At 43.5% G+C, this 12,909-nt stretch overlaps 1 protein-coding gene across 1 annotated transcript in view; it reads right to left on the bottom strand.

The window, feature by feature from the left end:
* C9H4orf19 (chromosome 9 C4orf19 homolog) overlaps window positions 1-12,909 on the bottom strand; it is a 50,329-nt gene that overhangs the window by 3,659 nt on the left and 33,761 nt on the right. The window contains exon 2 of the mRNA XM_033160785.1: window positions 3,182-3,239. The gene's annotated coding sequence lies outside the window, so the exon portion shown is untranslated. The remainder of the gene's footprint in view (window positions 1-3,181; window positions 3,240-12,909) is intronic.

The following is a 12,909-nucleotide window of genomic DNA, read 5'->3' as shown; positions in this document are numbered from 1 at the left end:
ACTCAAGCTAAGTCCCATTGATTTCAACTTGTCCCATTGACAAGGCATGATTGGCTAGGTAAGTGTATGGGAAATGCACCCGGAAGAGAAAATGTATTGATCTGACACGGAGCCCTTCCTGCCTCTGTTCCTTCGCCCTCCTTCCCTCTTGTTAAGTTTTTTTGATGGTGTGAAAACAGTCTTTAGTGTCCTGTGAACAGCTGGGAGGAAGGGAAGCCCCCCCCCCAGCTACCTTGATCAGTTGGGAGGATAACGCTGGGTACCTTCTTTGATGTTGGACGTTGTTTTGAGAAAGTGAGGCATATCTATAAAACCGGAGGGTTTGGACAGAGTTTCTTGGAAGCTCGTGCACAGACTGATCGGCCACAAGGCCGTGCAAACCGAGGCTACCTGGGGGCAGTCACTATGCCGCTTCTTGAGGATTGTATGTATACATCGCTTGCTGTTTCAGAATAAAATCTTCCATCTTCTCGCTCACTTGTGTATTTTGTATTGCTTCTGAATCTCATTTTAAAAGAACCACCTTGCCTTTGGCAAGACAGCTAGGGCCACGGCTTTTAAAATGGCTCGAACTGTTGAAAATGTAGTTTGCATGTGTGTACGCTGCACTTATAGTTGGTCAGAAGGTCAGTGTTTGGATGGGAGACCTTCTGGAAACTACATGGATGCCCCTTTTGGGTTCCATGATGGAAGAAAGGCGGAATAGAAATGCAAGAAAATAATAAATAAACCTATAAAAGAAGGGTGTTGCTGAGGGTGGGAAATGGGATAACATAGCCCCACAGCGGGTTTCAATGATTTCTGAGATAAAAATCTAGGGAAGCAACAATATGAGAGCACAATCAGGAAATGCCTTGACCGGCTGGTCCAGGGGTCAGCAAACTTTTTCAGCAAACTTTTTCCCTCAGACCTTGTGGGGGGGCCGGACTATATTTTGAAAAAAAAAAAAAAGGAACGAATTCCTATGCCCCACAAATAACCCAGAGATGCATTTTAAATAAAAGCACACATTCTACCCATGTAAAAACACCAGGCAGGCCCCACAAATAACCCAGAGATGCATTTTAAATAAAAGGACATATTCTACACATGTTGATTCCTAGACCGTCCACGGGTCGGATTTAGCAGGCGATTGGGCGGGATCTGGCCCCTGGGCCTTAGTTTGCCTACCCATGGGCTGGTCTCTCTCCCAAAAATTATCTGTGCCTCTTTTTTATTTTAAAATATCCACATTCTTCCCTCATATGAAATTCTGCTAAGAGGGGAGTCCTTGGTGTGTGTGTGTGTGTGTGTGTGTGTGTACGTACTTTTAAATACAACACGATACAGAAAGAATTTAGGAACATAGATTACTAGCTGAATGATGTTGATGACTGGACTAGCTAAATATTGCAAGGGTCAAGGAGGAGATGAAAAGCAAAGGTGTTTCCTTGTTGTGCAGTGGGAGAAAACTGAAAATGGAGAGTATTTCCTTTGTTAAATATTAACCAGCGCCACCTTGCAAACAAGCCCCGAAGCAGGAGTTCAAATTAAATAGAAGTCCTTCCTGAAAAGTGAGGTGGGAGTAGGGAGATGCACATTCAGACTTCTGTAATTACATGTATGCTAATTACATTACTGCAGCACTCATTAGAAACGTTCGCCCACTCTCATTAAATAGCTGCTCCTTGCTATATGTGGCGAAGGTGTTGCCTGTTTATCCACACAACACATCCTGTGGTTTTAAAATAGAAATCAGAGAGGGAGCGTGGCAAATGCGGATATGGGGGCTGGTTCAAATTTTAACCCAGGTTGGTTGGTACGAAAGAGAAGAATTCAAATCTGAAATACTGGCACCAACCGCTTCTTACCACTTAGTGGCTTTTTGTTGGAAATGAAATAAATCTGGTGTTTCAGGCCTCCCAATTTGGAAAGCACTTCAAATCTCCCCGAGAACATTTTGAAAACGTGTAATTCTATCAGGTGTTCAAAGCTAAGGGTTTATTTTTTGGGATTTTTTAAAAAGAGCTGGATTTTTCTTTTTTTATATTTTTGTAAGCCTTTTCCTTGAATACTCAGACTTCTGAGTAACCGACACCATGTTTGCATGTAAGTTAATCTTTCACAGAGCTGCTGGTTGTCCCACTTTTATTCCCACCATAAAGCTAACAAAGGCCAGATCGTCTTTGCATCAAAGATGTGTCTAGGTGACATGGACGTCCCTGGACCACCTTTGGCCTACTGCTTCGACCCTTTGGCTGACCAAAAAAATCCCAGATAAACTCTGTGTTTTTCACAAACATACATTTGCTTTATTGCTCATTCCACTCATCTGGAGAGGTGACCTGTCTCTAGCCAGTGGGGCTACAGTGTCTAACATGGAGCCTGAAAATCTATTGGCATATTTACGCCACAGACTTAATAGCTATTTCCTCTACTCAGGGAAGAAGCTATCGCTATTATTTTACATTTCAGCCGTATACACACTATGCCTCGGAGGCACATTTTTGCCCTCAAAGAATTCTGGGCACTGTCACTGAGAATTTTAACTCGGTGAGAGGTAAACCATGGCACCTGATTATTTTTTTTGAGGGAAAGAATGTTAAAGGTAGAGAGTTTCCACAGCCCTGGAGTCTACTTTTCTCTGCACCTAGGTAGGTTGAGAAGTGGTTTTTGATCCACAGAACTGCTTTCTGGGGAAATCTTCATATATTTTCTCTTTAGTTAGCTAGCTTTGGTCTTTTAAGAGGTGCATGGTTTTGACCTTTCCTGTTACTTGTCAAATTTTTCTCCCTGAAATCGGCGGCTGCCCTAAAAAAATGCTCAACAACAACTGCTCTAATCTGAGGGTCTTAGAGGCCAGTTCCTTCACTGTTTCCTTGTAAGGGATCTCCTTCAACCAGACATAGTTCACTTTTAAGACAACCCCTTTATTGAGAATTCGTAGGTTTGCTGCACAACAGCACCAGAAACAGCTGTAGCTGCAACCACTTCAATTTCCTGGGATGTGATTTAATTCTCTCCCCCCCCCCCCCCGACTCCAAAATAGCAGGAATTTGGGAAGAGCTCAAGACTAGTGCCTCAGAGGAGGGGACAAATATTATTTCAGCAAGGCATCAAACAAGAGGGACACCTGGCATTGTAAACAAAACACACACTTTATGCAGGCCCATCGGCAGATGTAATTTAATATCCTACTTACCAATAAATCAGTGAGAGTTGAAGAACCATGATTTTAACTTCTGGCTGAGCAGAGCCATCTGAAATGACAGTGATGTGATTTGATTAGTAGATACCCATCTGCTGTAGGCATACGGCCACCCTCATGCAAGATTCCAAACTATGTGCCAGGACACAGTAGCAAGTCACAAAAATGAACTTATTCTATGCCTATTGAAGTCTGCCCGCATATTCCAAGATTTTTAGATTCCCCTGTGTTACACCTGGCAGGTGCAGGTCAACTTTTCAGCATTGCCCAGTTTCTGAGCCCTGCTGCGCTAGACAAGAAGTTGTGGCAGGATGCTGAGAGGAAATAACTGGGCTAATTTGCTGTTGCAAGAAGAGTTTGGATTTGATATCCCGCTTTATCACTACCCGAAGGAGTCTCAAAGCAGCTAACATTCTCCTTTCCCTTCCTCCCCCACAACAAACACTCTGTGAGGTGAGTGGGGCTGAGAGACTTCAAAGAAGTGTGACTAGCCCAAGGTCACCCAGCAGCTGCATGTGGAGGAGCGGAGACGCGAACCCGGTTCACCAGATTACGAGTCCACCACTCTTAACCACTACACCACACTGGCTCTTGTTGCAAGGAGGATCCCTGCCCCTCATTATTATGGGAGCGGATGTCAAAACTTTGCAAACGTCGTCTTCAGTGTAAAAATAGATACACCACTACTGTGTATTTGGAAAGCACTGTCATAAAGCACGTGTAGTCTGAATTATGTATTTCCAATCGCACATATTTGTACAGTGGAATTTCTGGTTTTGAAATTACCAGAGAAAGCGGTAAACTAGACTGAGAAGGATGAGTAAAGAAGTGTCTGCAGGATGAGCAATTTGGGAATTGACACATTGCTTCCATCATGAAGGGCTGCCATTTTATTTGTTGCCTGTGACTTCCAGAGATTCCCATCAATTTGCTGTGTCACTGTCCATGGCGGCAAAGTTAGCTCAGTGTTTCCCCAGCTGTTTTGCGAGGCCTTCTGTGTCCATTTGGTTCTAGCAAAACCAGGGTGGATAAAAATCAATTTTAAAAAAACAACCCATATTTTTAAATTTTAATTTGGATTTTTTTTTATTTAAATCAGATTTTTTTAAAAAAAAAATGCTTTTGGAGGAAAAACCTTTCTAAAGATAGTTTTCTACTTAAGTTACATTACAGTCCAAAGGCTATGCATCAGGAAATAAGGATTTGTTTGAAGTTTTCATGTGTGCTAAAACTCAGTCTGTTTTTTTTTAATTGTTTAACCACACCAGTAAACAAACACGGGTACATATGCTATAATGTTATTGTATTAGTTAAATAAATTGTTTAAAATGTTATTAAGGAAATGGTTATTTTTCTCCTTCCAATAAAGTACAGCAGAAAAGCTGTCCAAATATAAACAGTTAACTTATTAAACCTTGCAATAATTTCATCATTATCGGCCTATGTATTTCTAACAGTATAGCCAAATCAGTAATTTTTGAGATAACTGTAAAAACTACTCTGAAAATTTATTATTCCAAAAATGAAACCAGCATCTGGTTGTAAATATTAAGATGACACCAGCAAGAATGAGTCTTTCTGTTAAAAAAAAAAATGATTGAAATCAAGTCTTACTGACTAGTGATTTAAAACAAATCCACCCCTTGTGCCTCTGCTGAGAGACCACTGCAGGGGATTCTTGGGTGTTCCTTCGAGCTCCATCAGTATTCATGTAGGCTATGTTACAGGTGGGTAGCCGTGTTGGTCTGCCATAGTCGAAACAAAATAGAAAATTCTTTCCAGTAGCACCTTATAGACCAACTGAGTTTGTTCTTGGCATGAGCTTTCGTGTGCATGCACACTTCTTCAGATACACTGAAACAGAAGTCACCAGATCCTTAAATATAGTGAGGGAGTGGGGAGGGGTATTACTCAGAAGGGTGGTGGGAATGGGTGATCAGCTGATAGGTGTGGAAAACCTGTTGACGACTCTTAACGGCTGCAATTAGTCTTGCAGGGAAAGACTGGAAAGAGAAGTGGCTGAATTGCAACTAATCACCAAACTTAAAACCATGGAGAAACCTGGTCTGAACAAAGACATTGGATTCTTATCTCATTATACATAACAAAGCTATCTTTAGCCATCTCACCCCTTGCCTTTCCCTGCAAGACTAATTGCAGCTGTTAAGAGTCGTCAACAGGTTTTCCACACCTATCAGCTGATCACCCATTCCCACCACCCTTCTGAGTAATACCCCTCCCCACTCCCTCACTATATTTAAGGATCTGGTGACTTCTGTTTCAGTGTATCTGAAGAAGTGTGCATGCACACAAAAGCTCATACCAAGAACAAACTCAGTTGGTCTCTAAGGTGCTACTAGAAATAATTTTCTATTTTGTTTCGACCATGTAGGCTATGTGCATCCTAGATTCACTCAACACTCCCTTGCAGCAAGATGGTGGCCCAAGCTGTCTTTGGAGAGGAAGCTTTTTCTGCCATTACCAATCTTCTCAGTGATGAGCTTCTACAGGCCCCAGGGTCGCCTCAAATGCAGTTTGAAAAAACAACAGTAGTCTACTCAAAAGTCACTGTGATTGCTGGAAGCTCAGGCATGTGGTCTATGTAGACCAAGGGTGGTCATCAAAGCTCCAAAAATACATGACTGGACCACGCAACACAGAGCCAGTTTTGAGGTGAATCATAGCTGTGCCAGCAGAGCTACAGCCTGTTTGACTAGCATTCCTAGGGGCTGATAGCACCAATATACGGCTGTCGTATCGTTTTACCTCAGAACTGCAAGTGCTAATGGACTCGTGCGCTGCTTTTTTGTTCAGCTAACCTGTTTTTCATCGCTGTTTTGTTCGTCGGAGAGCCTTAGCTCAGCAACTGCAAAATAAAAATGGGAGCACTTAGGAGCATTTATCAGAGTAAGGGTGGCGTTTTTCTAAATAAATATATACAGTCCTACCTCGGCTCCTGAACGCCTTGGGTGTCGAACGTTCCAGCTCCGGAATGATCGAAAACCGGAAGTGAGTGTTCCGGTTTTCGAACGTTCTTTTGGAAGCCAAACATCTGACGGGGCTTCCGCAGCTTCCGATTGGCTGCATGAGCTTCCTGCAGCCAACCAGAACCTGCGCTTTGGTTTTTGAACGTTTTGGAAGTCAAACGGACTTCCAGAACGGATTGTGTTCGACTTCTGAGGGATGACTGTACATATATCTAAAAAAAGGTGAATGCTGCATTCCATTAAAGGGCCATTGGATAAGGCAAGTTAATAAATCTAATAAGTCTAATGATGTAGTCAGCTTCCGATGATACTAAAAACAAACTGTCCCTGTTTCCTTGATTCCGCTTGCCACCCCTTAGGTGCGGTATGCTGCTATTGAACTCATTCCACATGGGTTTGTCTAATCTAGTGGTAGGGGATCTTTCTCAGGCTGAGGGCCACATCCCCTTGTGGGTACCTTACCAGCTTTATTATTACAGTATTATTATTATTATTATTATTATTATTATTATTATTATTATTAGCAGTGGATGGAGCAAGGAAGATAAATTTTAGTTTTGCACAGTAGGCTAGTTTCTATATATCTCACACAACCCTCTTTATCCTCCATCCAAGCAAGCAAGAAGCATTATAGTGGTACCTCTAGATGTGGACTTAATCCATTTCCGAAAAGTCCGCAACTACAGTAGCTCTTCTGTGCATGCGTGAAGCACACAGATTGCTTCTGTTCATGCGCGGGCAGCAAACCCGGAAGTAAACACTTTCGGGTTTGCCGCATTCGTACGCTGATAGTCCATAACAAGAGTGGAACGCAACACGAGGTATGACTGTATTCGAGTTCGAGGAAAGAAATCCAGCCAGGCAAAAGCATTCAGGTAGGGATGTTGTGGGGGTGAGAGACACGGGACTCAGCTATAACTGGAGTGCAGTCTTAAAGCTTTTTCTGCATTTCCTCTCCCCGTTCAAAAGCCTTTGCAATATTCAGGAGGTCCTAGAACAGACTGTAAGATGACTTGGGTCCATTAGAATGACAGCTTGGTTAAGGGTTCGGGACAACCTGTCTATACTAATAACTTCTTCCTCTGCTAGCTCAGCTTGACACCACCTGAAGCCAGAGGCAGGGCAATAGAGCATTGGGCTGCCATGTTGCAACCTGAGCGTTAGCAGCTGATTGGTGACTTTCCCCCCTCTGGGTTGTGAACGCTCCATCTATTGCAGAAATACGCAGCAGAAGGAATCTCTCGAAGGCGCAGGAAAGAACATAGATTTCCTGATTTGCTTGATTTGCACAGGATTCCCATACAGGGCAGTTCAACATTCAGCTTGAGGAAGTCTTACCATTTTAAAGCTGCAACCCCATTTCTCCTCCAGCCTCCTCAGGCCAGTATAAATGGGGATTAAACCCCTATGTATTCCACAACAATCCTGAGAGAGGATCTCAGTGAACTTCGTAATGGAGCAGGATTTGAACCCAGGTTTCCAAGCTCAGACTTCCTTCGCTACACTACACAGCCTTCCTGCTAGAGGCTCCGGTCTGAGGTAGCCCTACTCTTTCCAGCTTTCTAATCCTGCTGTAAATAGGCAAATGAGATCGATTCTATTTGGACTCTGCTGTTTGTATTGTCAACAGAACACTGTCTTTATTTGCATTTTTGAAGCAACACGGAACTGTAACAGAGAAATACAGATTGTCGTACAGGTTGCTGAACAGAAGCAAATGCAGCTTGATGTTCAGCATGCAGCAGGCTCATGGATAAAGAATTAATATAAACAAAATCAATTTCTAATCTAAGTTTGTTTAGAAAGAGGAATGGTTTTTTTTTTCCAGCAGAAGGAGAGAATTGACCTTCAGCTGCTATTGTTCTCTCCCACTCAGACAAATAATTAGTCTGAGGTTCCAGTAGTGGGAAATATATATAATCACATATTCTATTCCCTGGACTCATAAGCACACAACAACCATCTTCATCAAGCTTAATGAGAGGATTTTGTACTGCTGACTACTTAAGGGTGCTTCTTCCAGCAACTACAGAGTTACTGGAAATGACAGGCATACTCAGATCTAGTCCAAGACATCTTAACAGCTGCAAGCAGTTGCCCTGGGAATTAGGGTTCAGCAACCTCTGCTTAGCACCAAAGGTTCCTGGGACACATCTCTTGGACCATGTGAGATTAAATGATGCTGCCCCACAATATTGGTCCCCTGGCCTGGGCAGCTTATTGGATGGCTTAATTATTATATTATCTCTTAGCAGGCTGAATCAACCCCCTGACAATATAAAGGTAAAAACAAACAAACGAAAAAGGACCCCTAGATGGTTAAGTCCAGTCAAAGGCGACGATGGGGTGCGTCGCTCATCTCGCTTTCAGGCCGAGGGAGCCGGCGTTTGTCCACAGACAGCTTTCCGGGTCATGCGGCCAGCATGACTTAACTGCTTCTGGTGCAAAGGAACACTGTGACGGAAGCCAGAGCGCACGGAAATGCCATTTACCTGCCCACCGCAGCAGTACCTGTTTACCTACTTGCACTGGCGTGCTTTCGAACTGCTGGGTTGGCAGAAGCTGGGACAGAGCAACGGGAGCTCACCCCATCGTGGGGATTCAAACCGCCGGCCTTCTGATTGGCAAGCCCAAGAGGCTCAGTGGTTTAGACCACAGGCCCCAACTGTCCCTATTAACCATTCGGCAGCCTCTATTTTCTGGAAGTTGTCCTTGGTGACATGTTCTCTATGTCACATTTTGTGAAGATGTTGGGACACCTATTAAAATTTTGATCAGTATGCATACAGCATGAGGTTGCGTTCTGTAGGTTTCAGCTCGCAATGCTGGTATCTTTCAAGAGGAGGCATGATGCGTCTTGACCCCAGCACCCATTTTATTTCTGTGTTTAGAGATTACACTTACACCTTTACCAAATGGTCACAACATGCTTTACAAATTAAAAATATCATAAACGCATGGTAAAAAAAAAAAGATTTATTTTTAAAAACCAGCAAGCCAAAATATTTACAATATCAGCAAACTGGTTTTAGCTTCCAGAGGTGTAGCGCGGGTTGTTTTTGTTTTTAAATCAAAGCCACCACCAGATGACAGAGCCTTTAAAGCCCTCCTGGTGTCCTGGTTTCACTTTCTTGGGTTCCATGATCAGTGCAGATGGTGACAGCAGTCACGAAATTAGAAGACGCCTGCTTCTTGGGAGAAAAGCAATGACAAACCTAGACAGCATCTTAAAAAGCAAAGACATCACCTTGCCAACAAAGCTATGGTTTTCCCAGTAGTAATGTATGGAAGTGAGAGCTGGACCATAAAGAAGGCTGATCGCCGAAGAATTGATGCTTTTGAATTATGGTGCTGGAGAAGACTCTTGAGAGTCCCATGGACTGCAAGAAGATCAAACCTATCCATTCTTAAAGAAATCAGCCCTGAGTGCTCACTAGAAGGACAGATCCTGAAGTTGAGGCTCCAGTACTTTGGCCACCTCATGAGAAGAGAAGACTCCCTAGAAAAGACCCTGATGTTGGGAAAGATGGAGGGCACAAGGAGAAGGGGACGACAGAGGATGAGATGGTTGGACAGTGTCCTCGAAGCTACTAACATGAGTCTGGCCAAACTGAGAGAGGCAGCGAAGGATAGGTGTGCCTGGCGTGCTCTGGTCCATGGGGTCACGAAGTCGGACACGACTGAACGACTGAACAACAACAACAAGGTGTCCTCCACAACTCCCATAAGACCAAGCCAACATGTGATGGCGGGAAGCAGTTCAAAACATCTTCATTTCCACCATGACTTACACCAAACTCTTTTGCTGGGACACTTTGATGGATTTTCTGTCACATGTTCAGTACTGGTGCTCTCATTTGGCTGCCATCTGAAAGCACCACAGCTTTCAGGCTAATCACTGTCAGGATTTCCAAGCAACAGCTCTCACCACACACAAACACACAGGAAGCATTGTTCCGAACCTGTTGGGTCAGCCACACTACTTCTGACTTCGTATCATCCTTTAAAAAAATAATAATAATTTGGGTAGCAAAATAATCCAATGATTATTACGCTTGTCGCCTTCTGACAATATAATTTCAGGTGTAAGGAAAGGCGAATCTCAGTGATGCCTGCACAAGAAGATCATTGTGTGACAAAGGATTGGCTGTTGCTATTGTTGGCATGAGTCTGTCTCCAGGGACAATGGAGTGTGCCTCTAGGGGTGAAGTCAAACCTCTGGAAAATCACAGCACCGGCTGTAGCTGCAGAGACCTTTAACTCATAACTGCCACCTCACACACAAGCCTGGGCAGTGTGGATCAAAGTGAACTCCTAGGGGCTGAGGTCCCTTCAGCTCCTAAATATCTGAGGGTGCCAGGTTCCCCCCAAAGTTGATGGGCATTGCCATTCAAATGGTTTGTGTGCACCACATCTTGTGATCAATTATGTGGGATGGGGCCTGGTAGGATCACATGGAGGAGATGGTTCTCGAGATGTCCTGGTCCCAGGTAGTTTTAAGAGCTTTGAAAGATGATAACTAAGCTAGGTCCATAATACGCAACTGCACAACCAGTTTTGATTAAAAGGCGACTATCTACAATATCTCGCAAAGTCCTAATCTTGCCAGTACTCCTTGAAGTTCTTCCAGGAAGCTGATAAGAACAGCCTTGGGCCATTTTGACAAGTTCAGAGTTATCTAGAAAAGCTATTGTTGTCTTAAGGCATACCCATTATGTTGAATATTGCTTTCTACAAGTTATAGACACAAACTTCCCCTGCTGATAAAATAAAAGATAAAATATGAAATATGTTCTTTCAGTTTCATTACAGCCCAGTGCTCTTCCTTCCTTCAACCAAATATTCCACAGACAAGTGACTGGCCAGGAACTCAATCGTTCATGTCGGAGAACTGAAGCATACCCTCCAACATTTCTCTGATGAAAAAGGACATATTACTACTACAACTACTAGGACTGCTATTATTAGGGACGCGGGTGGCGCTGTGGATTAAACCACAGAGCCTAGGGCTTGCTGATCAGAAGGTCGGCGGTTCGAATCCCCGCGGCAGGGTGAGCTCCCATTGCTCGGTCCCTGCTCCTGCCCACCTAGCAGTTTGAAAGCACTTCAAAGTGCAAGTAGATAAATAGGTACCGCTCCGGCGGGAAGGTAAACGCCGTTTCCGTGTGCTGCTCTGATTCGCCAGAAGCAGCTTTGTCATGCTGGCCACATGACCCGGAAGCTGTATGCCGGCTCCACTAACGCGAGATAAGCGCCGCAACCCCAGAGTCAGACACGACTGGACCTAATGGTCAGGGGTCCCTTTACCTTTACTACTACTATTATTTACATCCAACCCACCTGACTGGGTTGCCCCAGCCACTCGGGGCAGTTTCCAACATATATAAAACACAATAAAACATTAAACATTAAAAAAACTTTTCCTATACAGGGCTACCTTCAGGTGGCTCAGGGGTCAGATTAACTCCATACCCTCCAAAATTTCTCCGATGAAAATAGGGACATCCTAATGAAAAGTGGGATATTCCAGGATCAAATCAGAAACCAGGATGGCTTCTGTAAATCCGGGACTGTCTCTGGAAAATAGGGAAACTTGGAGAATCTGCTTAAGGCCTAACACAAGAGTTCCCTGCCCCCTACATATATAAGAACATGGGTGTGTTGCCTTGTTGTGATACTGTTTTGGAAATTTGTTTCCACCATCTGATCCTCATTATTTTATTCTGACATGCTTTTGAGCCCTGGAGGCCCCGTATGAACCAGAAAGGTGAGACACAACACATTATAATACATAAAACTCGCCCCACAATTTCAATTAAAGAGAAAAATATTTATAAGTCTGAATGCCTCCTAGAAGACTTTTCCTTACAGAAAGAAAGGGAAAATGTAGGTGTTGTTCAACTCCCATTACTCTTACTCAGTATGGCCTATAGACTGGGAGTTGGATGATGGGAGTTGGAGTTCTGCAACATCTGGAAGGTAACAGGTTTGCCCTCCATCTCTGCCTTAAGGTGAATCATTTTCATTGGCAGAAATATTCTTTCGTAGTTGGTGCTACAAAACCCACAACAGAAGATCTTCTATTCATCACTTGTTGGCAAATGACAAAATTGTTGAGTCACGATCTCTTGGCCTAAATATTACACTATGTGGAAGTTACACTTCTGAAAAACAGGAAGCTCACCAGATCATTTGCTGACTGGCAAAAGCGCTGGTGCTAGACAACAGGGCAGAGTTGGGACAACAAGCATTTGAGTAGAATAAACATGCTCAGAAATTATGCATCCTTTTTTTGGGTGGGGGGCATATTTGCCTCAAGATCACACTTGAGGAATTTCCTGCCCCTTCTCTCTCACTTCATGTTCTTTAGATTATATGTTGACAGGTTTCACTGCAGCTTAATTTGAACCATAGCTTACTCCTGGCATTTATTGTGAATGGAAAGATCTATATCTGCAATATATAAAGTAATAACAGAACATTTTTTATCTGAGTAATGCAGGCGAGCCTTTCAAGCACCATCGATTAATAGTCACTAGACCCCCACATGCCTAGGTTTAAAATGGAATGACTTTCAGAATAGAGGCCGGCTGACTTTATGCAGAACAGACCCTTTCCACCATCACTTTTTATGACTTTGAAGAGTCTGAAGACTCTGGAGTAGCCGACATGGGCTCCTCCAGTTGTTTGTGGACTACAACTCCCATCAGCCCCCCAGTCTGCATAGCCAGCAAC

Source organism: Lacerta agilis, chromosome 9 (genome assembly GCF_009819535.1).
Source record: "Lacerta agilis isolate rLacAgi1 chromosome 9, rLacAgi1.pri, whole genome shotgun sequence".
NCBI lineage: Eukaryota > Metazoa > Chordata > Lepidosauria > Squamata > Lacertidae > Lacerta > Lacerta agilis.
Note: the sequence above shows the minus strand (reverse complement) of the source record. Positions and strands in the feature narration are given on the sequence as shown.